General features: G+C 42.9%; 1 pseudogene; it reads right to left on the bottom strand.

Moving 5' to 3' along the window:
* Positions 1-2,320: 2,320 nt before the first annotated feature.
* On the bottom strand, positions 2,321-8,018 carry LOC129829655 (tumor necrosis factor receptor superfamily member 14-like; annotated as a pseudogene).
* Between the last annotated feature and the right edge of the window lie 15,566 nt (positions 8,019-23,584).

Raw genomic sequence — 23,584 nt, 5'->3', positions numbered from 1 at the left:
TCTTGGCCACCGTGCCGCAGCTCAGTTTCAGGGTCTTGGCAATCTTCTTATAGCCCAGGCCATCTTTATGTAGAGCAACAATTCTTTTTTTCAGATCCTCAGAGATTTCTTTGCCATGAGGTGCCATGTTGAACTTCCAGTGACCAGTCAGTATGGGAGTGTGAGAGCGATAACACCATATTTAACACACCTACTCCCCATTCACACCTGAGACCTTGTAACACTAACGAGTCACATGCCACCGGGGAGGGAAAATGGCTAATTGGGCCCAATTTGGACATTTTCACTTAGGGGTGTACTCACTTTTGTTGCCAGCGGTTTGGACTTTAATGGCTGTGTGTTGAGATATTTTGAGGGGACAGCAGATTTACACTGTTATACAAGCTGTACACTCACTACTTTACATTGTAGCAAAGTGTCATTTCTTCAGTGTTGTCACATGAAAAGATATACTCAAATATTTACAAAAAAGTGAGGGGTGTACTCACTTTTGTGATATACTGTACCTTAAGGACTGTTCTTAGAATGAAGCAATGCATGTTCATTCTCATTCATTCTGATTGGCCCCCTCAAACACCATTGTTTAGATTTACATAATTTAAGAGGATCTCTGTGATAGGCTAACACCCAAACACATAGCATGAATATAACAGGCTTGGAACCTCTAACCCTGGCAATGAATTCTATTTCTATGTAACAACCACTCTATGACATCAGCAGCCATAGAGATAGAACGTGTTTCATCTCTATGACGGCAGTCTCATAGAAAAACTGTATTTTTTGGGATGGAATGTTTAAACCGTCTATGTAATAAGCATAGAGATATATGATCTTGGTCAAATGTAAACATAAGTACTGATCATCTAACATCTAAATTATTATTAGGATAGGCAACTTCTATCATTGCTTTCTACAATAAAATGCTACATGAACTTTCTTAACATCCAAAAAATACACTTAGTAAACATTTCCTGGTGGTGGTTTATGTAATGTTATGTAAGTCTGCTCCTGGGAAGGACTTGCTGGACCCCTCCACACTCCCAGGAAAACCAGGTACCCAGTATCATATTGGAGGTCGGTATTGACTGTAGTTGTACTATTATAACCCCTCTTTTTAAAGAAGCAGAACATACTGATGTTAGGTGAGGAAATCACTCATCTGTCAGTTTGAAGAGGTGAAGAAAGACCAAGAGACCTCTGTGCTTCAGGAGGAGCTGACAGAACTGATCCTTTCTCATAATGAGGATGTGGTCAGAGGTCAGGTAGGAAGTAGGGACTTCTCTGTACTGTATATTTCAGAGTTCTGTGAGACTATTGTAGCTTATGTACTGAACAACAACATGTGACCTTTGTCCATTTGACAAGGTTTAATGGGTATACAGACATATACGGATTACAACAGTAGTGCTCTATCTTTAACCGTGTCATCTATCCCTCTATCCCCGACGCTAACTACAGTATAAAAGTGACAAAAAATAAAGTAAAACGTTGAGCCTTCACTTTACAAGACTGTTCAAACTAAAACTGATACCAGAACCAACAGAGATCTAGAATTAGACTGTTCAAACTAAAACTGATTCCAGAACCAACAGAGATCTAGAATTAGACTGTTCAAACTAAAACTGATTCCAGAACCAACAGAGATCTAGAATTAGACTGTTCAAACTAAAACTGATACCAGAACCAACAGAGATCTAGAATTAGACTGCTCAAACTGATACCAGAACCAACAGAGATCTAGAATTAGACTGTTCAAACTAAAACTGATACCAGAATCAACAGAGATCTAGAATTAGACTGCTCAAACTAAAACTGATACCAGAATCAACAGAGATCTAGAATTAGACTGCTCAAACTGATACCAGAACCAACAGAGATCTAGAATTAGACTGTTCAAACTGATACCAGAACCAACAGAGATCTAGAATTAGACTGTTCAAACTAAAACTGATACCAGAACCAACGGATATCTAAAATTACTAGGTGTCACTGAACTGGATCATTACCACCAACCCCGGACTGTCTTGTCTCATTACGCACACCTGGTTCCCATTGCCCCTGATTAGTATGTGTATATTTGTGCCCTCTGTCCTCCACTGTCCTTGTTGATTATTGTTCCATGTCCATTTGTCTTGTGAGTACCTTTGCGCTGTTGTATCGGCTTGTGTGTTACCGTGTTAGTGTGCACTTGTTATTACGGGTCTCATCCTGTGTATTTATTAGAGGTTTACACCCCACTCTTTGTTTGGGTTACAGCCCTGTGTTTTATTGATATATATATATATATATATATATTCCGTCTGTCAGAGGAGGTCAGGAATCAGAGGGAGGTGGAGAAGGAGGTGCAGGAGAAGAGCCAGCAGATAGCCAGGATAGAAGAGGAGCTCCAAAGGCTGAGAGGCCAGTTCTGGATGGGGTCCTGAACATGGAGGGTTGCTAGCGCTGTTGGACAGAGAAGCAACTCACTCAGAGACAGACACCAAGCCATACAGAATGAGGTTAACTCTGTCAGAGTTAGGAATGAATCATTTGTTAACATTTGAAATTGATATACAGGCTGCATGTAATGTTATCTTCTGAAATTTGACTTAAAACTAATATTGCATGGTGGCAATGTCTGAGTCTTGGAACATGGCCACAAGCACAGCTCTTCAGATATACAGAGACTTATGTGGACAGTGTAGAGGAAGACAGCAGAGTATCACTTACTGAACAGATGAGAGAAGTGGAGAGAACCAATCAACCACTGATGAGGGAGTTAGAGGAGGCCAGGAATAATCATGTGATCTCTTCTGGTGTGTTCACATGGAGATACAGTATCAAACACAGCTTTAGATTCAAAACTGGGGGAGGATGAGCCCACAATCCTCAATCAACCCTTAGCTCTGACCCCCTGAGATCTGAAAGGTTTGGAAAGATATGAACAATCCTATCAATAAAAGATGACACTCTTATTGTATGTTTTCCCAATCAATACTGTACTCTGCAGGTACAGTGAGTTCCTTGTGTAGAACTCTGTCCATAAAGGAAGGAGAGCTGATCACTGCTAAAGGCCAGCTGTAACAGCTGATTTCCTCCTCTTCGTCTGAAGAGGAGGTGTAGGGATCGGACCAAGACGCAGAGTGGAAAGTGTCCATGTTATATTAAGAAATAAACTGAACACTACACGAAACAAAATAACAAAGAGAATCTAACCGAAAAACAGTCCCGTGTGGCACGAACACTGACAGACACGAAATACAAACACCCACAAAACACACGTGAAACCCCGGCTGCCTAAGTATGATCCTCAATCAGGGACAACGATTGACAGCTGCCTCTGATTGAGAATCATACCAGGCCGAACACACAAAAATCCCAACATAAAAACCACACATCGACAACCCACCCAACTCACTCCCTGACCATACTAAATAAATACAAAAACAAAGGAAAACAGGTCAGGAACGTGACAGAACCCCCCCCTTAAGGTGTGAACTCCGGGCGCACCACCTAAAACTCTAGGGGAGGGTCTGGGTGGGCGTCTGTCCGCGGTGGCGGCTCTGGCGCGGGACGTGGACCCCACTTAAACAATGTTTTCTCCCGCCTCCTTAATCGCCCCCGTGGCCTCCTAACCACAACCACCCTCCATATCAACCCCACTGAACCAAGGGGTAGCACCGGACTGAGGGGCAGCTCCTGGCTGGCTGGCTCTGGCAGCTCCTGGCTTGCTGGCTCTGGCAGCTCCCGGCTGGCTGACGGCTCTGGCTGGTCATGGCTGGCGGACGGCTCTGGCTGCTCCTGTCTGGCGGACGGCTCTGGCTGCTCCTGTCTGGTGGACGGCTCTGGCTGCTCCTGTCTGGCGGACGGCTCTGGCTGCTCCTGTCTGACGGGCGGCTCTGGCTGCTCCTGTCTGACGGGCGGCTCTGACGGCTCGGGACAGACGGGCGGCTCTGACGGCTCGGGACAGACGGGCAGCTCTGACGGCTCGGGACAGACGGGCAGCTCTGACGGCTCGGGACAGACGGGCGGCTCAGATGACGCTGGGCAGGCAGGCAGCTCAGACAGCGCTGGGCACTGTCCTATAGCGCACCGGGCTATGGGCACGCACTGGCGACACCGTGCGCTTAACCGCATAACACGGTGCCTGACCAGTAACGCGTTGCTTATGATAAGCACGAGGAGTGCGCTCAGGTCTGCTACCTGGCTTAGCCACACTCCTCTCTATCCCCCCCCAAAAACAATTCTGGGGCTGCCTCTCGTACCTGTCGCGCTGCCGTGCTGCCTCCTCATATCGCCGCCGCTCAGCTTTCGCTTCCTCCAGCTCAGCTTTGGGCCGGCGATACTCCCCAGCCTGTGCCCAGGGTCCTTCTCTGTTCAAAATCTCCTCCCATGTCCAGGAGTCCTGGGATTTCTGCTGCTGCTGTCGCTGCCCTTTTCCACTCTGCTTGGTCCTTTGTTGGTGGATGTTTCTGTACCGGCCGATTTCCTCCTCTTCGTCTGAAGAGGAGGTGTAGGGATCAGACCAAGACGCAGAGTGGAAAGTGTCCATGTTTTATTAAGAAATAAACTGAACACTACACGAAACAAAATAACAAAGAGAATCTAACCGAAAAACATTCCCGTGTGGCATGAACACTGACACGAAATACAAACACCCACAAAACACACGTGAAACCCCAGCTGCCTAAGTATGATTCTCAATCAGGGACAACGATTGACAGCTGCCTCTGATTGAGAATCATACCAGGCCGAACACACAAAAATCCCAACATAAAAATCACACATCGACAACCCACCCAACTCACGCCCTGACCATACTAAATAAATACAAAAACAAAGGAAAACAGGTCAGGAACGTGACACCAGCAGGATGAGTTGAGATGGCGGCTGAAGAACCAGTTGGACCAGCTACAGGCCATGTCCAGGAAGGTAGTGAAGGACAGGTTAGTCCAGCTACAGGTCATGTCCAGTAAGGTATGAAGGACAGGTTGGTCCAGCTACAGGCCATGTCCAGGAAGGTATGAAGGACAGGTTGGTCCAGCTACAGGCCATGTCCAGGAAGGTAGTGAAGGACAGGTTGGTCCAGCTACAGGCCATGTCCAGGAAGGTATGAACATGCTTTGAGTGTGTAGATTAGGTTATATCTATAACTGTGAATCAAACCGAGGTCAAATATGTATTTCAAATAATTGAAATATTTATGGGGCAAATATTGCAGGCTTAAGGATTTATACAAGCATAAATCTTACTCTGTTATTAATCTTAGCTGTGCGCTATGCCCTGAGAAAGCAGGAAACGACTGGTTTCGGTAGACTTGTCTGACCCTGTTCAAGTGGGCCTGTACAGGATACGGTTCCTGTTTTCTCATGGTATGTCATGAAGTATGAGATGCTTAGCAACACTGCAAAATGTGTAACCATATATGGACATATGGCTCTTTGCCAGCTGGCAAAGATAGATGCTAAGGAAAGCTATAAAAGACAGTTTAAAATGTGTTTGGGGGCTCTTCGCTGTGTACCATTTTGGGTCTCTGCTAACCAGCTACATTTTTGCTAATCTTATTAAAGAACTTTGCTGTTTGAGAGAACCTGCAACCTCTCTTGCCTTCCCTTTAATGTTTAGAATGTCCACGACATACTTCAGGTGCTCATGATTTAGCTTAACCAGCAGGCAGAGTTTACACTTTTGGGACACTTCAGTTCTTTCCATTGTGCCTAGATCAAGCACACCTAAAGTCCTTTCAAATACACTGTGAATGTGACTTTTCTAAGAACTGCCTTTAAATTCAGTTCTCTTGTTTACGTGAAGGTGTGAGGAACTCGTGATAATGCTGGAAGAGGAGAATGGAACTTGTGATATGATAACTTTGTTTATAAGCTACACTTCCTCTTAAGGATCAGACTCTTTTTTTCAATTTTCGCCTAAAATGACAGACCCACATCTAACTGCCTGTAGCTCAGGCCCTGAAGCAAGGATATGCATTTTCTTGGTACCATTTGAAAGGAAACACTTTGAGGTTGTGGAAATGTGAATCAGTGTAGATTAAGGGGTGTAGACATGTTAAAGAAAGGTTTTTAAGCCTTGAGACAATTTAGAAATGGATTGTGTATGTGTGCCATTCAGCGGGTGAATGGGCAAGACAAAAGATGTAAGTGCCTTTAACCAGGGTGTGGTAGTAGGTGCCAGGTCCACCGGTTTGTGTCAAGAACTGCAACACTGCTGGGTTTTTTCACGCTCAACAGTTTCCTGTGTCTATCGAGAATGGTCCACCACCCAAAGGACATCCAGCAAAATTGACACAATTGTGGGAAGCCTTGGAGTCAAGATGGGCCAGCATCCCTGTGGAATGCTTTCGACACTTAGTAGAGTCCATGCCCCGACAAATTGAGGCTGTTCTGAGGGCAAAAGGAGGGGGGGTGCCACTCAATATTTAGAATGTGTTACTAATGTTTGTTATACTCAGTGTTTGAGCATCATCTAGTAAAAACGTTTGGATGTAGAGGAAGGAAGATTCACCCACAGCAATTATGTTTTAGGTTTCTCACTGGAGCAATCTCCGACAACTAATTGGACTAACACGTTATATTGTGTTACAAGTTACTTCTAGGCAGAGTTGCAAAAAAAAAGCCATGGAATGCTGTGCAAAGCTGTCATCAAGGCAAAGGGTGGCTACTTTGAAGAATCTCAAATATAAAATATACTTAGATTTGTTAAACACTTTTTTCGTTACTACATGATTCCATATGTGTTATTTCATAGTTTTGATGTCTTCACTATTATTCTACAATGTAGAAAAGAGTAAAACTTAAGAAAAACCCTAGAATGAGTAGGTGTGTCAACTTTTGACTGGTACTGTATGTTGACACCTGTTTCGTTTTGTTACCCTCTCCCGGCCATTCTAAACAGTTGTCTTTCACATGCTTCCTGCCTTGGTATTTCACACGGATTTCATTTGGGGTCACCTCTAGAGGGCAGTCATGTATTGCCATTAGTGCACATTGTATGAAATTAAAATGCTTTTTCAGAAGGAAATTGGGTTAATTTTAAATACGGCTAAATACTGCACAATTTAAACACTTACCCCCCAATTGTATTTTCCCCAAATCACGTGTAAATATTGTCCTATAAAATAGTGCCTTTGTGTATTATAATTAAGCTAAAAGGTTTATTATATTCTAATGAGCCATTTACTTTATGTTCATATTCTTAGATTTTATTTATTTCTTATTGTTGTTGTTGCATTGTCGAGAAGGAACCTGCAAATAAGCATTTAATTGGACGGTGTTTACCATATCCTTTACATACGACTAATGAAACTTAACTGAATAACCTTCACAATTTAAAAGAACCCAATAGAATAAATGTAAATCAAAAACCTCATGACATCATAATGTTAAAATGAATGATTGAGTGAATGTTGAGAGGAGACCAACCTGTGTGACTGATGTACTGACCAGGTTTACAGCTGCTGTGTCTCTGGGCTGCTCTACAACCATCCTTAGTTGGGTCTAGACAGTAGAACCCCTCCAGTGTCTCACAGAGTGTCTGATGAAGGTGTACATGGCTGCTTTACCATCAAACCCAACCCTAGAGAGAAAACATGGCATGTATTATCTGATGCAGATATAACTGACATATCCTCATAGCATAACAGCATAGACTAACATATCAGTGTTTGTGTCTGTGTTTCAGTACAGACACACAGGACCACCCTTACACTGTACCACCCCCTAGATCACAGTTGGTACACACTTTGCATTTTACCATTGAGCTCATCAAGGAATGTAGAATCAACACAGGGCATGCAGCTGGTGCTGGTGAATTCAGTACAATGCGTATATACACGATTTCCTGGGGAAGAGAATCACAATGTCATGTTTTTCTGTTAGTGATGATGATGTAGTAACGTCTGGTGATTCATATGATGTAAAGAGACGGTCCTTACCTGGTGAACACATGGGACAACATTCATCCCCTATTCTGTTCTCAGCTCTACCACATGCAATACAGCATCCAATGCTTACAAGCACCAATATAATACAGTTGAAGTTGGAAGTTTACATACACCTTAGCCAAATACATTTAAACTCAGTTTTTCACAATTCCTGACATTTACTCCTCGTAAAAATTCCCTGTCTTAGGTCAGTTATGATCACCACTTTATTTTAAGAATGTCAAAGGTCAGAATAATAGTAGAGAGAATGATTTATTTCAGCTTTTATTTCTTTCATCACATTCCCAGTGGGTCAGAAGTTTACAGACATAAATTAATATTTGGTAGCATTGCCTTTAACTTGATTAACTTGGGTCAAACATTTTGGGTAGCTTTCCACAAGCTTCCCACAATAAGTTGGGTGAATTTTGGCCCATTCCTCCTGACAGAGCTGGTGAACTGAGTCAGGTTTGTAGGCCTCCATGCTCTCACACACTTTTTCAGTTCTGCACACAAATTTTCTATAGGATTGAGGTCAGGGCTTTGTACTGGCCGCTCCAATACCTTGACTTTGTTGTCCTTAAGCCCCTTTGCACAACTTTAGAAGTATGCTTGGGGTCATTGTCCATTTGGAAGACCAATTTGTGACCAAGCTTTAAATTCCTGACTGATGTCTTGAGTTGTTGCTTCAATATATCCACTTAATTTTGCTTCTCATGATGCCATCTATTTTGTGAAGTGCACCAGTCCCTCCTGCAGCAAAGCACCCCCACAACATGATGCTGCCACCCCCGTGCTTCACGGTTGGGATGGTGTTCTTCAGCTTGCAAGCCTCCCCCTTTTTCCTCCAAACATAACGATGGTCATAATGGCCAAACAGTTCTATTTTTGTTTCATCAGACCAGAGGACATTTCTCCAAAAAGTCCGATCTTTGTCCCCTTTTTTTTAGTCTGGCTTTTTTATGGCGGTTTTGGAGCTGTGGCTTCTTCCTTGCTGAGCGGCCTTTCAGGTTATGTCCATATAGGACTCGTTTCACTGTGGATATAGATACTTTTGTACCTGTTTCCTCCAGCATCTTCACACGGTCCTTTGCTGTTGTTCTGGGATTGATTTGCACTTTTCGCACAAAAGTATGTTCATGTCTAGGAGACAGAACGCTTCTCCTTCCTGAGAGGTATGATGGTTGCATGGTCCCATGGTGTTTATACTTGCGTACTATTGTAAGTACAGATGAACGTGGTACCTTCAGGCATTTGGAAATTGCTCCCAAGGATGAACCAGTCTTGTGGAGGTCTCAATTTTTTTCTGAGGTCTTGGCTGATTTCTTTTGATTTCCCCATGATGTCAAGCAAAGGGGCACTGAGTTTGAAAGTAGGCCCTGAAATACATCCACAGGTACACCTCCAATTGACTCAAATTATGTCACTTAGCCTATCAGAAGCTTCTAAAGCCATGACATATATTTCTGGAATTTTCCAAGCTGTTTATAGGCACAGTCAACTTAGTGTATGTAAACTTCTGACCCACTGGAATTGTGATACAGTGAAATAATCTGTCTGTAAACAATTGTTGGAAAAATTACTTGTGTCATGCACAAAGTAGATGTCCTAACCGACTTGTCAAAAGTATAGTTTTTTTTATTTTTTTATTTTTATTTTATCCCCTTTTCTCCCCAATTTTCATGGTATCCAATCGCTAGTAATTACTACCTTGTCTCATCGCTACAACTCCCGTACGGGCTCGGGAGAGACGAAGGTCGAAAGCCATGCGTCCTCCGAAGCACAACCCAACCAGCCGTACTGCTTCTTAGTACTGCTTCTTAACACAGCGCGCCTCCAACCCGGAAGCCAGCCGCACCAATGTGTTGGAGGAAACACTGTGTACCTGGCCCCCTTGGTTGGCGCTCACTGCGCCCGGCCCGCCACAGGAGTCGCTGGAGCGCGATGAGACAAGGATATCCCTACCGGCCAAACCCTCCCTACCCCGGACGACGCTATGCCAATTGTGCGTCGCCCCACGGACCTCCCGGTCGCGGCCGGCTGCGACAGAGCCTGGGCGTGAACCCAGAGACTCTGGTGGCGCAGTTAGCACTGCGATGCAGTGCCCTAGACCACTGCGCCACCCGGGAGGCCAAAAGTATAGTTTGTTAACAAGAAATGTGTGGAGTGGCTGAAAAACAAGTTTTAATGACTCCAACCTAAGTGTATGTAAACTTCCGACTTCAACTGTATCAATGATGTCGCTCTTCCTGGGGGTGATTCCCTGATCCACCTCTAAGCAGATGACACCATTCTGTATACATCTGGCCCTTCTTTGGACACTGTGTTAACAAACCTCCAAACAAGCTTCAATGCCATACAACACTCCTTTTGTGGCCTCCAACTGTTCTTAAATGCTAGTAAAACGAAATTAATGCTCTTCAACCGATCGCTGCCTGCCCGAGTAGTATCACTACTCTGGATGGTTCTGACTCAGAATATGTGCACAACTATAAATACCTCGGTGTCTGGCTAGACTGTAAACTCTCCTTCCAGACTCACATTAAGCATCTCCAATCCAAAATTAAATCTAGAATTGGCTTCCTATTTCGGAACAAAGCCTCCTTCACTCATGCTGCCAAACATACCTTCATAAAACTGACTATCCTACCAAGCCTTGACTTCGGCGATATAATTTACAAAATAGCCTCCAACACTCTACTCAGCAAATTGGATGCAGTCTATCACAGTGCCATCCGTTTTGTCACCAAAGCCCCATATACCACCCACCACTGCGGCCTGTATGTTCTCGTTGGCTGGTCCTCGCTACATATTCGTAGCCAAACCCACTGGCTACAGGTCATCTATAAATCTTTGCTAGGTAAAGCCACACCTTACCTCAGCTCACTGGTCACCATAGCAACACCCACCCGTAGCACGCGCTCCAGCAGATATATTTCACTGGTCACCCCCAAAGTCTTTCCTTCCAGAATTCTGCTGCCTATGACTGGAACGAATTGCAAAAAAATCGCTGAAGTTGGAGACTTATATCTCCCTCACTAACTTTAAGCTTCAGCTGTCAGAGCAGCTAACCGATCGCTGCAGCTGTACACAGCTCACCTGTAAATAGCCCATCCAACCAACTACCTACCTCATCCCCATATTTGTTTTTGTTTTTCTGCTCTTTTGCACACCAGTATTTCTACTTGCACATCCTCATCTGCACGTCTATCACTCCAGTGTAATTTGCTAAATTGTAATTACTTCGCCACTATTGGCCTACTTATTGCCTTACCTCCTTACTTGGTTTGCACACACTGTATATAGATTTTTCAATTGTGTTATTGACTGTACGTTTGTTTATCCCATGTGTAACTCTGTGTTTTTTGTTGCACTGCTTTGCCTTATCTTGGCCAGGTCGCAGTTGTAAATGAGAACTTGTTCTCAACTGGCCTACCTGGTTAATTAAAGGTGAAATCAAATAAAAAAATACTATAGAGCCATTACCGTGTCAATCAACGCTTGTATTGAAACGTAGTTCACACCCCAGATTTTGATGTCAACGCAGTTGCCACAGCCCCATTGGTTTTCATTGCAGCCTCGTTTGAATGTCGCGGTTGCGCAAATTTGTACGGAATGGGGTTAGTCACCGTTAGCTAGCTAGCAAAACAGTTAACTATAATCCCAACTCATAATGTTACTATCCTGCATCAATCTGCTGGTAGCTAAAGCTAACCAACTAGCTAGGTTCAATGTTAGCTGGCTAGCTAATATTAGGCTATAACTAGCAATGCAATTGATTCTGAGGTACAAACAATATTACTCCACAGATCATACAAGTAACGTTAGCTAGCAAGCCAGCCAGCTAAGGTTAGTTAGCTAGCTAACTACTCTTTAACTTGCAGTGAAAACGACTTTGACAAAATTAGAAACGTATAATATCTGAAAATATAGCTAGCTAGACTCTCTTACCCGCATACATGGATGAACTCTACTCCCTCTGTCATGGATGCCATGGTTGCCCATAGTTTGAAGATGTAAACCAGAAACAGATGTTTTATACACCAGCCTTTTTCTGTGTATTCTCTGACTCCCTCCGCATTATTTGCAATCAAGTGGCGGATTTTTTTCCATCTCATTAGCTATCATACTCTGCTTCCACCAGGTATTCCACTGATTTCAAAACTCGGTCCTCCAGAAAGTGCATTAGCAACACTTATGCAGTTCTTTGTGATATCTTTCAAAATAACCACGCTAGAATGGATTACCTACACATACTGAGCAACACATGTTATAGACAGAAGTGAGCTACATGGCAGACCAATCCAAACTTATCTTTCGGCATGTCCAGCCCATCCATTATCTCAGCCAATGATGGCTAGCAGGAAGGTTCCTGTCTTTTTTCGTGGCTAAACCAACTAGGCTCGTAATTTAACAATTTAATTTGTATTTACAGATGGCATACAAGTTTGTTATTAAGGCACATGAAAGTTCACATGTTCCAGCAGGCATTTATTGCAAAAAAAATGCATTTTGATAAAAAATGTGTCTTTACATTAAAATGCCTCTCCTGTAAAGTACTGACACACGACATACACCTAGTTACCTGAAACAAGTCACATATGGCTTTGCATTAGTATACGCATCAAAAGTCCCAAAGCGAAGTGACACCTCACTTTTAAAAGTTTTGAGTTATTACATAAAACCGATCAGAATTCCGAAGGTGCAATTTCAAATTGGGTAGTGCATCAGTTCCTCTTGTCATGTCAGTCATTGCATAACTTAGAGAGCTATTTATAACTTGTCAGAAATGTCCAGATCAATTTGCCCATGTCATCTAAAGTTTTTTACAGTTTGTGTCATGAAAAGTGCTTGTGCCCATAGAAATAGAAGTGGGCGCGGGATGTTCCCCAATGTTGGAAGGGGGGCCTGAGTGAAACAGTTTGGGAACCCCTGCTGTAGAGAGTCATTGTACCATCTAAACCTCTGTTAAATGCTCTACATGAAAATGAAAAAGTATGTGGACACCTGCTTGTCAAACATCTTATTCCAAACTCACGGGCATTAATATGGAGTTGGGCCCCCTTTGCTGTTATAACAGCCTCCACCCTTCTGGGAAGGCTTTCCACTAGATGTTGGAACATTGTTGCCGGGACTTGCTTCCATTCATCCACGAGGATTAGTGAGGTCGGGCACTGATGTTGGGTGATTAGGCTTGGCTCCCAGTCGGCGTTCCAATTCATCCCAAAGGTGTTCAATGGGGTTGAGGTCAGGGTTCTGTGCAGGCCAGTCAAGTTCTTCCACACCAAACTCGACAAACCATTTTTGAACGGTCCTCGCTTTGGGCTTGGGGCAATTGTCATGCTGAAACAGGAAAGGGCCTTCCCCAAACAATTGCCACAAAGTTGGAAGCACAGAATTGTCTAAACTGTCATTGTATGCTGTAGCGTTAATATTTCCCTTCACTGGAACTAAGGAGTCTGAACCATGGAGGAAACAGCCCCAGGCCATTATTCCTCCTCCACCAAACTTTACAGTTGGCACTATGCATTGGGGCAGGTAGCGTTCTCCTGGCATCCGCCAAACCCAGATTCGTCCATCGGACTGCCAGATGGTGAAGCTTGATTAATAACTCCAGAGAACGCATTTCCACTGCTCCAGAGTCCGATGTCGGCGAGCTTTACACCACTCCAGCCGACGCTTGGCATTGCGCATGTTGATCTTAGGCTTGTGTGCTGCTGCTCGGCCATGGAAACCAATCCTGAAGCTCCCGACAAACAGTTCTTAGTGCTGAAGTTTCTTCCAGAGGCAGTTTGGAACTCGGTATTGAGTGTTGCAACCGAGGACAGACAATTTTTTACTCACTTCAGCACTCAGCAGCCCCATTCTGTGAGTTTGTGTGGCCTACCACTTCGCGGCTGAGCTGTTGTTGCTCCTTAGACTTTCCACTTGACTTTATTTTTTAATGTAAAGATTATCAAAATATATTCTCTCTTCTCATTAAGGGGAAATGATTGCATCTTGTTATTAACCTGTTTATTGTTATGAATAAGCCTGTCCATCATATCCCCCATTTGCACAAAATACTAGTCTACTTGCCTGTTATCAATTATATACTTTAACCACTAGAAACTTTGTGTAGGCATGGACTAGAGTTTACGGGAAGATGAGCACATTTTCATATCAAGTAACGTTTTTATGAATGCCAACTTCTGCTTGAAAACTGGCACACGCATGTTTTAGGGTCTATTTTGTACATATGCACGGTTTATGAGGCCCCTGGCCGGGTTTTAAGAAGTGAAGAATTCCTTCTTAGTTGTATATTCTCAATCTAAAGGCACAACCTAGATTGGATCCCATGTCTTAAGTAGTTGAACATGTTATTACTTCTACCTCGTGAAAGTGATAAACTGACAAGTTTATATTTTTGTCAAAAACGACTCTATATCAAACGCGTGTCTTTGATTTGACGGCTTCCACATGCGCAGTTCATCTCGAGACAGTCGTTAGACCCGATTTACGTGTTTCTAAGCATGAGTCTCCATGACATCACCTACAAGTGTGATCGAGGATTCCTATTGGTGAAGCAGTTTTAGTCGATCTTCATACTGTGCTGTCTTTGGTAGAAAGGACATTGCTCCATGTACAAGGCTACTTCACCACAAGAGGGCACCATTCTAACTATTTGCCATTTTCTGTTTCATACTTCTCAAAGTTGATCATTAGCTTATTACAGTTTTTTTTTGCAGTGATTCAATTCAGCAAGATATCATAATTTACTAAGTGAAAGGATATTATATTTTATTAAGATTCGGTTCAGTTTTATTCACATTGATGGTGGTGACTGATAACTCAGGGGTGGCCAGCCAACGTACAATACTATATTATAAACATTAAAAAAGAAAAGTCCTCTCACTGTCAACTGCATTTATTTTCAGCAAACTTAACATGTGTAAATATTTGAAATAACATAAGATTCAACAACTGAGACACAAACTAAACAAGTTCCACAGACATGTGACTAAGAGAAATGGAATAATGTCTCCCTGAACAAAGGGGGGGGGGGTCAAAATCAAAAGTAACAGTCAGTATCTGGTGTGGCCACCAGCTGCATTAAGTACTGCAGTGCATCTACTCCTCATGGACTGCACCAGATTTGCCAGTTATTGCTGTGAGATGTTACCCCACTCATCCACCAAGGCACCTGAAGTTCCCGGACATTTCTGGGGGGAATGGCCCTAGCCCTCACCCTCCGATCCAACAGGTCCCAGACGTGCTCTATGGGATGAGATCCGGGCTCTTTGCTGGCCATGGCAGAACACTGACATTCCTGTCTTGCAGGAAATCACACACAGAACGAGCAGTATGGCTGTTGGCATTGCCATGCTGGAGGGTCATGTCAGGATGAGCATACAGGAAGGGTACCCCATGAGGGAGGAGGATGTCTTCCCTGTAACACACAGCATTGAGACTGCCTGCAATGACAACAAGCTCAGTCCGATGATGCTGTGACACACCGCCCCAGACCATGACGGACCCTCCACCTCCAAATCGATCCCGCTCCAGAGTACAGGCCTTAGTGTAACGCTCATTCCTTCGACTATAAACGCGAATCCAACCATCACCCCTTGTGAGACATAACCATGACTCGTCAGTGAAGAGCACTTTTTGCCAGTCCTGTCTGGTCCAGCGACGGTGGGTTTGTGCCCCTAGGCGACGTTGTTGCCGGTGATATCTGGTGAGGACCTGCCTTACAACAGGCCTACAAGCCCTCAGTCCAGCCTCTCTCGGCCTATTGTGGACAGTCTGAGCACTGATGGAGGGATTGTGCGTTCCTGGTGTAACGCGGGCAGTTGTTGTTGCCATCCTGTACCTGTCCCGCAGGTGTGATGTTCGGATGTACCAATCCTGTGCAGGTGTTATACATGGTCTGCCACTGCAAGGACAATCAGGTGTCCATCCTGTTTCCCTTAGGTGTCTCACAGTACGGACATTGCAATTTATTGCCCTGGCCACATCTGCAGTCCTCATGCCTCCTTGCAGCATGCCTAAGGCACGTTCACGCAGATGAGGAGAGACCCTGGGCATCTTTCTTTTGGTGTTTTTCAGAGTCGGTAGAAAGGCCTCTTTAGTGTCCTAAGTTGTCATAACTGTGACCTTAACTGCCTACCGTCTGTAAGCTATTACAGCTGTTGCCGACCGTTCCGCATGTGCATGTTCATTAATTGTTTATGGTTCGTTGAACAAGCATGGGAAACAATGTTAAAACCCTTTACGATGAAGATATGTGAAGTTAATTGGATTTTAAAGAATTATCTTTGAAAGACAGGGTCCTGAAAAAGGGACGTTTCTTTTTTTGCTGAGTTCATTTATTAACTGTGCAGTGTATGCAATATTTTAGCAGAATATAATAGAGCTATTCTTACTATACAGTACATGTACTAAAATACATTAAGTCCACAGGTCAGTTCATCTCAATACTTCAAAACTCCTAAGTACTTCACAAATCCAGTGTGTGGGTCTTCCAGTGAGTTGGAGAGAATTGAGGAAACATGGAACAGTTTGAAAGCTTCATATGGACTGTAAGTGAAACATTTCTGATTTGCACATTGTGTGGCTTGGCATGTATAAAAAACGAATTATCAAATGTAAATATTTCCTTCGTGAAATATGAATCAGTTATTATTAGCCTACTATATAATTTTACTGAAACCTCGTAGAAAAAACGTGGTAGGGAGAAGTACATTTCAGTAACATTTATTGACTGAATTTGCAGATAACAGGTTATCTTGGGTTTGGTGTCACATCTTTAAATGTAATGTATGCTGATGTTTTATTTCTTCTCTATTTGCAGATACATTTTATCCTTCTAAACATTGAACCCTGTTCCACATATGATCGCTCCATCTATAAAATAGGTGATAGATATTGCATAATGTGTAGGCCTGGTAAGGACCTTGTGTATTTTTATGAGGGGTTAATTATAATAATAAAACAATAATAATTATGATAATAATAATACCCCCAAAAAATAGTTTTTGCACTAAATCTACACAAGCACCTGTCTGTGTGCCCTGTATTGACTCCACATTCCTTGATGAGCCCAGTGGTAAAACAACATGCAACAACTGTACCACATGTGATCCAGGGGAGAATTCTGTGCTCTGGGCATAAACACTGAGCTACTTTACTATATCAGCTGTTAATAATGAAATACAACAGGCTTTACATTTAGCTTCAGATACCAAGTGACATTTGGTGGCTTTGTTTTATCTTGGCCAGGTCGCAGTTGTAAATGAGAACTTGTTCTCAACTGGCCTACTTGGTTAAATAAAGGTGAAATAAATATATTTATATTTTTAAAACATGTTTTCTCTATAGGTTTGGGTTTGAAGGTAAAGCAGCCATGTACACCTTCATCAGACACTGTCTGTGGGACACTGGAGGGGTTCTACTGTCTAGACCCAACTAAGGATGGTTGTAGAGCAGCCCAGAGACACAGCAGCTGTAAACCTGGTCAATACATCAGCCACACAGGTTTGTCTTCATGCAAATCTTCCATTGACATCAGTACATGATTTATGCAGTCGTGAGTTAAGCACATCTCAAGTTAGGATCCTTAATGAGTTTCACCCTGTGTTGGTGCAGGAACAACATCTACAGATACTGTGTGTTCTGACTGTACTGGTGACACCTATTCAGATGGATCATTAACATCCTGCCAGCCATACACACAGTAAGTGTGGCTCATGTATAATGGTTATTTCCCCCTAAATATAATCTAAATACTACAATATTAACAATGAAATGTAAAACTGAAAGTTGGATGACCAAATTGTTGATTACCAATTGTCTATTTTTCTTATATTAGATGCGATACCTTGGAGCTAAAGCAAATTAAACCTGGAACTCATTGGTCCGACTCTGAATGTGGACCACAGACCTCCCTTCCCAAAGCTGCAATAATATCTGGTGTTGTGGCGGTGGTACTAGCTGTGAGTGCAACAGTGATTGTAGTAACTATAATTATAATAAAACGAAGAACATAACTATCTGGTCAGATGATCAGTGACAATAATTCTATAGCCTAGTTATGAGGCGTTCATAAACGAAGTCCAGATTTTCACAGGCGGACCATTTACAAGTTAAATCACGGAGGGAAATGTATTTTACCAATTGATAGAACATAGGCTTTCACCAAATAGATTTGTATTTCTGGGGTGGATTATCCATTTAAACTGTATAGTGGATTATCAATAGGTTGCCTCCCAATTTTCGCAAACGTTATTTGAAAAGTCAGAGTGAAAGTAAAATAGTCAAACTGTGAACCAAACTGTGAACCAACCACATAATCTGCATGTGTGTATATACAGAAATAGCCTACCTAACATGTTCAGTGTAGTAACTGAAAAAATAATGACATACTTTAATCTTGATGCATGACTGTATTTGTAATTTTACGACAAGGCTACACTTGTATAAATCCTTAAGCCTGCAAAATTTCCCCCATTAATATTTATATTATTTTAAATACATATTTGACCCAGGTTTTATTCATATATATATATATATATATATATATATACAGTGGGGAGAACAAGTATTTGATACACTGCCGATTTTGCAGGTTTTCCTACTTACAAAGCATGTAGAGGTCTGTAATTATTATCATAGGTACACTTCAACTATGAGAGACGGAATCTAAAACAAAAATCCAGAAAATCACATTGTATGATTTTTAAGTAATTAATTTGCATTTTATTGCATGACATAAGTATTTGATACATCAGAAAAGCAGAACTTAATATTTGGTACAGAAACCTTTGTTTGCAATTACAGAGATCATACGTTTCCTGTAGTTCTTGACTAGGTTTGCACACACTGCAGCAGGGATTTTGGCCCACTCCTCCCTACAGATCTTCTCCAGATCCTTCAGGTTTCGGGGCTGTCGCTGGGCAATACGGACTTTCAGCTCCCTCCAAAGATTTTCTATTGGGTTCAGGTCTGGAGACTGGCTAGGCCACTCCAGGACCTTGAGATGCTTCTTACGGAGCCACTCCTTAGTTGCCATGGCTGTGTGCTTCGTGTCGTTGTCATGCTGGAAGACCCAGCCACGACCCATCTTCAATGCTCTTACTGAGGGAAGGAGGTTGTTGGCCAAGATCTCGCGATACATGGCCCCATCCATCCTCCCCTCAATACGGTGCAGTCGTCCTGTCCCCTTTGCAGAAAAGCATCCCCAAAGAATGATGTTTCCACCTCCATGCTTCACGGTTGGGATGGTGTTCTTGGGGTTGTACTCATACTTCTTCTTCCTCCAAACACGGCGAGTGGAGTTAGACCAAAAAGCTCTATTTTTGTCTCATCAGACCACATGACCTTCTCCCATTCCTCCTCTGGATCATCCAGATGGTCATTGGCAAACTTCAGACAGGCCTGGACATGCACTGGCTTAAGCAGGGGGACCTTGCGTGCGCTGCAGGATTTTAATCCATGACGGCGTAGTGTGTTACTAATGGTTTTCTTTGAGACTGTGGTCCCAGCTCTCTTCAGGTCATTGACCAGGTCCTGCCGTGTAGTTCTGGGCTGATCCCTCACCTTCCTCATGATCATTGATGCCCCACGAGGTGAAATCTTGCATGGAGCCCCAGACCGAGGGTGATTGACCGTCATCTTGAACTTCTTCCATTTTCTAATAATTGCGCCAACAGTTGTTTCCTTCTCACCAAGCTGCTTGCCTATTGTCCTGTAGCCCATCCCAGCCTTGTGCAGGTCTACAATTTTATCCCTGATGTCCTTACACAGCTCTCTGGTCTTGGCCATTGTGGAGAGGTTGGAATCTGTTTGATTGTGTGTGGACAGGTGTCTTTTATACAGGTAACGAGTTCAAACAGGTGCAGTTAATACAGGTAATGAGTGGAGAACAGGAGGGCTTCTTAAAGAAAAACTAACAGGTCTGTGAGAGCCGGAATTCTTACTGGTTGGTAGGTGATCAAATACTTATGTCATGCAATAAAATGCAAATTAATTATTTAAAAATCATACAATGTGATTTTCTGGATTTTTGTTTTAGATTCCGTCTCTCACAGTTGAAGTGTACCTATGATAAAAATTACAGACCTCTACATGCTTTGTAAGTAGGAAAACCTGCAAAATCGGCAGTGTATCAAATACTTGTTCTCCCCACTGTATATATATATATATATATATATATATATATATATATATATATATATATATATATATATATATATATATATATACTGTATATAACCTAATCTACATGCTCAAAGAATCTAATCTACACACTCAAAGAATGCTCAGAACTTCCTGGACATGGTCTATAGCTGGACCAACCTGTCCTTCAGCTGCTGTCTCAACTCATCCTGCTGGCCTTCAGCAGTGATCAGCTCTCTTTCCTTAAAGGACAGAGTTCTACACAAGGAACTCACTGTACCTGCAGAGTACAAATGCAGTATTGATTGGGATAACATACAACACAAATTTCACCTTTAATTGACAGGATTGTTCACACCTTTTCAAACCTTTCAGATCTCAGGGGGTGAGGGCTAAGGGTTGATTTAGGATTGTGGAATCATCCTCCCCCAGTTTAGGCTCTAAAGCTGTGTTTGATACGGTATCTCCATGTGAACACACCAGAAGAGATCACATGATTATTCCTGGCCTCTAACTTCCTCATCAGTGGTGTGTTGGTTCTTTCCACTTCTCTCTGTTCAGTAAGTGATAAACTGTTGTCTTCCTCCTCACTGTCCACATAATTCTCTCTATATCTGAAGAGCTGTGTTTGTCACCATGTTACATGACACAGACATGGCCACCATGCAATATTAGATCAGTTTTAGGTCAAATTTCAGAAGATAATATTACATGCAGCCAATATATCAATTTAAAATGTTAACAAATGGTTCATTCCTAACTCTGACCAAGTTAACTATGGGTTAACCTCATTCTGTATGGCTTGGTGTCTGTCTCTGAGTGAGTTGCTTCTCTGTCCAACAGCGCTAGCAACCCTCCATGTTCAGGACCCCATCCAGAACTGGCCTCTCTCAGCCTTTGGAGCTCCTCTTCTATCCGGTCTATCTGCTGGCTCTTCTCCTTGCACCTCCTTCTCCACCTCCCTCTGATTCCTGACCTCCTCTGACAGACACACTATCAACTCCACCTTCAATACAAAGAAAAACACAGAAAAGTATGTGAGACGAAGGTTACTTCTGTGCCGTATTTTCACTTTTTTAAATAAATTTGGCTTTTCATTAGTTTTATTTTGACAGGTTTTTATATTTAATTCTAGATGTGTGTCGCGTTGTATAATGATAGAAGACAGGCACAGGAATATGAAAAGTTTTTTTATTTCTCTACACAAAATAGCGTATGTCATGAACATGACGGGGACGAAGCCCAAAACAAACACATATAACACAGGGCGGTAACCCAAACAAAAGCGAGGTGTAAACCTCTAATAAATACACGGGACGAGACCCGTAATAACAAGTACATGGTAACACGAAAGCTGGCACAACAGAGCACAGGTACTCACAAGACCAACGGACATGGAACAATAATCAACAAGGACAATGTGGAACAGAGGGCACATATATACATACTAATCAGAGGGAATGGGAACCAGATGTGCATAATGAGACAAGACAGTCTGGGGTTGGTGGTAATGATCCAGTTCAGTGACGCCTAGAAATCCGGTGATGTTGACCTTCCGGAGCTGGTGAACAGAATGAGCAGCAGTACCGGGGGGATCCGTGACAATGTGTGTTGTGCTCTGTTGGTTCTGATATCAGTTTTAGTTTGAACAGTCTAATTCTAAATCTCTGTTGGTTCTGGTATCAGTTTTAGTTTGAACAGTCTAATTCTAAATCTCTGTTGGTTCTGGTATCAGTTTGAGTTTGAACAGTCTAATTCTAGTTCTCTGTTGGTTCTGGAATCAGTTTTAGTTTGAACAGTCTAATTCTAGATCTCTGTTGGTTCTGGTATCAGTTTTAGTTTGAACAGTCTAATTCTAGATCTCTGTTGGTTCTGGTATCAGTTTTAGTTTGAACAGTCTAATTCTAGATCTCTGTTGGTTCTGGTATCAGTTTTAGTTTGAACAGTCTAATTCTAGATCTCTGTTGGTTCTGGTATCAGTTTTAGTTTGAACAGTCTAATTCTAGATCTCTGTTGGTTCTGGTATCAGTTTTAGTTTCAACAGTCTAATTCTAGATCTCTGTTGGTTCTGGTTTTAGTTTGAACAGTCTAATTCTAGATCTCTGTTGGTTCTGGTTTTAGTTTGAACTGTACTGTAGTTAGTGTCAGGGATAGAGGGATAGATGACACTGTTATAGTTAGATCACTTTTATACTGTCGTTAGGATCAGGGATAGAGGGATAGATGACACTGTTGAAGTTATAGCACTTTTATTTATTTGATTTTTAATTTATTTAACTAGGCAAGTCAGTTAAGAACAAATTCTTGTTTACAATGACGGCCTACCCCGGCCAAACCCAAACCCGGACGACGCTGGGCCAATTGTGCGCCGCCCTATGGCACTCCCAATCACAGCCGGTTGTGGTACAGCCTGGAATCAAACCAGGGTCTGTAATGACGCCTCTAGCACTGACATGCAGTGCCTTAGACCACTGCGCAACTCGGGAGCCCAAAATATATACTGTATTTATACTGTGGTTATACAACTTTTATTCTGTAGTTAGTGTCAGGGATAGAGGGACAGATGACACTGTTAAAGTTAGAGCACTGCTGTGGTAATCAGTGTCTACAGGGAGGTATTCAGACTGGGCCATACCAATCTGTATAACATGATGTACCTTCTCACGTAGTAGGGTCATGTTCCATGGTACCTTCCCCCCTGTGTCCTCAGCCATGGTGGTACTGGTGAAGTTAGACTTGTTCTGATGACCCTCTCTAGCTGCTCCTGGGTCCAAAAAATGTAAATCACCGTTTCTGAACTGGATTCAAAGTGGGGTTCCCACCGGACCAGAAAGGTTGAGTTTGACAGTCAGATGCTGCTACAGCCCGTTACAACATTATAGAAGATGTCTGGTAAGTCTGGGTACCTGGTTTTCCTGGGAGAATGGAGAGGTCCACAAGTCCTTTTCAGGAGCAGATGTATAGTAGAGAGTCTGTTGGTTCATTGAGTATACAGCATATTGCTCCTTCCCTGTAAATCTGTAGCTATAATTAATTATATTGTGTCGTTTCTGTGTTTTCATGTTTGTTTGTACCGTCTTTTTAAGCACATGACCAAATTAATTTCCCCCTAGTGGGATAATAAAGTTGATCTGAATCTGAATGTTGGGTCTTGGCTGCTCCCATGGCTGTGTTTGGCCTACCTGGTGACTCGCCTGCTGCTCCCATGGCTGTGTTTGGCCTACCTGGTGACTCGCCTGCTGCTCCCATGGCTGTGTTTGGCCTACCTGGTGACTCGCCTGCTGCTCCCATGGCTGTGTTTGGCCTACCTGGTGACTCGCCTGCTGCTCCCATGGCTGTGTTTGGCCTACCTGGTGACTCGCCTGCTGCTCCCATGGCTGTGTTTGGCCTACCTGGTGACTCGCCTGCTGCTCTCATGGCTGTGTTTGGCCTACCTGGTGACTCGCCTGCTGCTCCCATGGCTGTGTTTGGCCTACCTGGTGACTCGCCTGCTGCTCTCATGGCTGTGTTTGG

This window comes from Salvelinus fontinalis, chromosome 31, assembly GCF_029448725.1.
Source record: "Salvelinus fontinalis isolate EN_2023a chromosome 31, ASM2944872v1, whole genome shotgun sequence".
NCBI classification, from domain to species: domain Eukaryota; kingdom Metazoa; phylum Chordata; class Actinopteri; order Salmoniformes; family Salmonidae; genus Salvelinus; species Salvelinus fontinalis.
The sequence above is the reverse complement of the archived record's forward strand: the minus strand, read 5'-3'. Positions and strand labels throughout refer to the sequence as shown.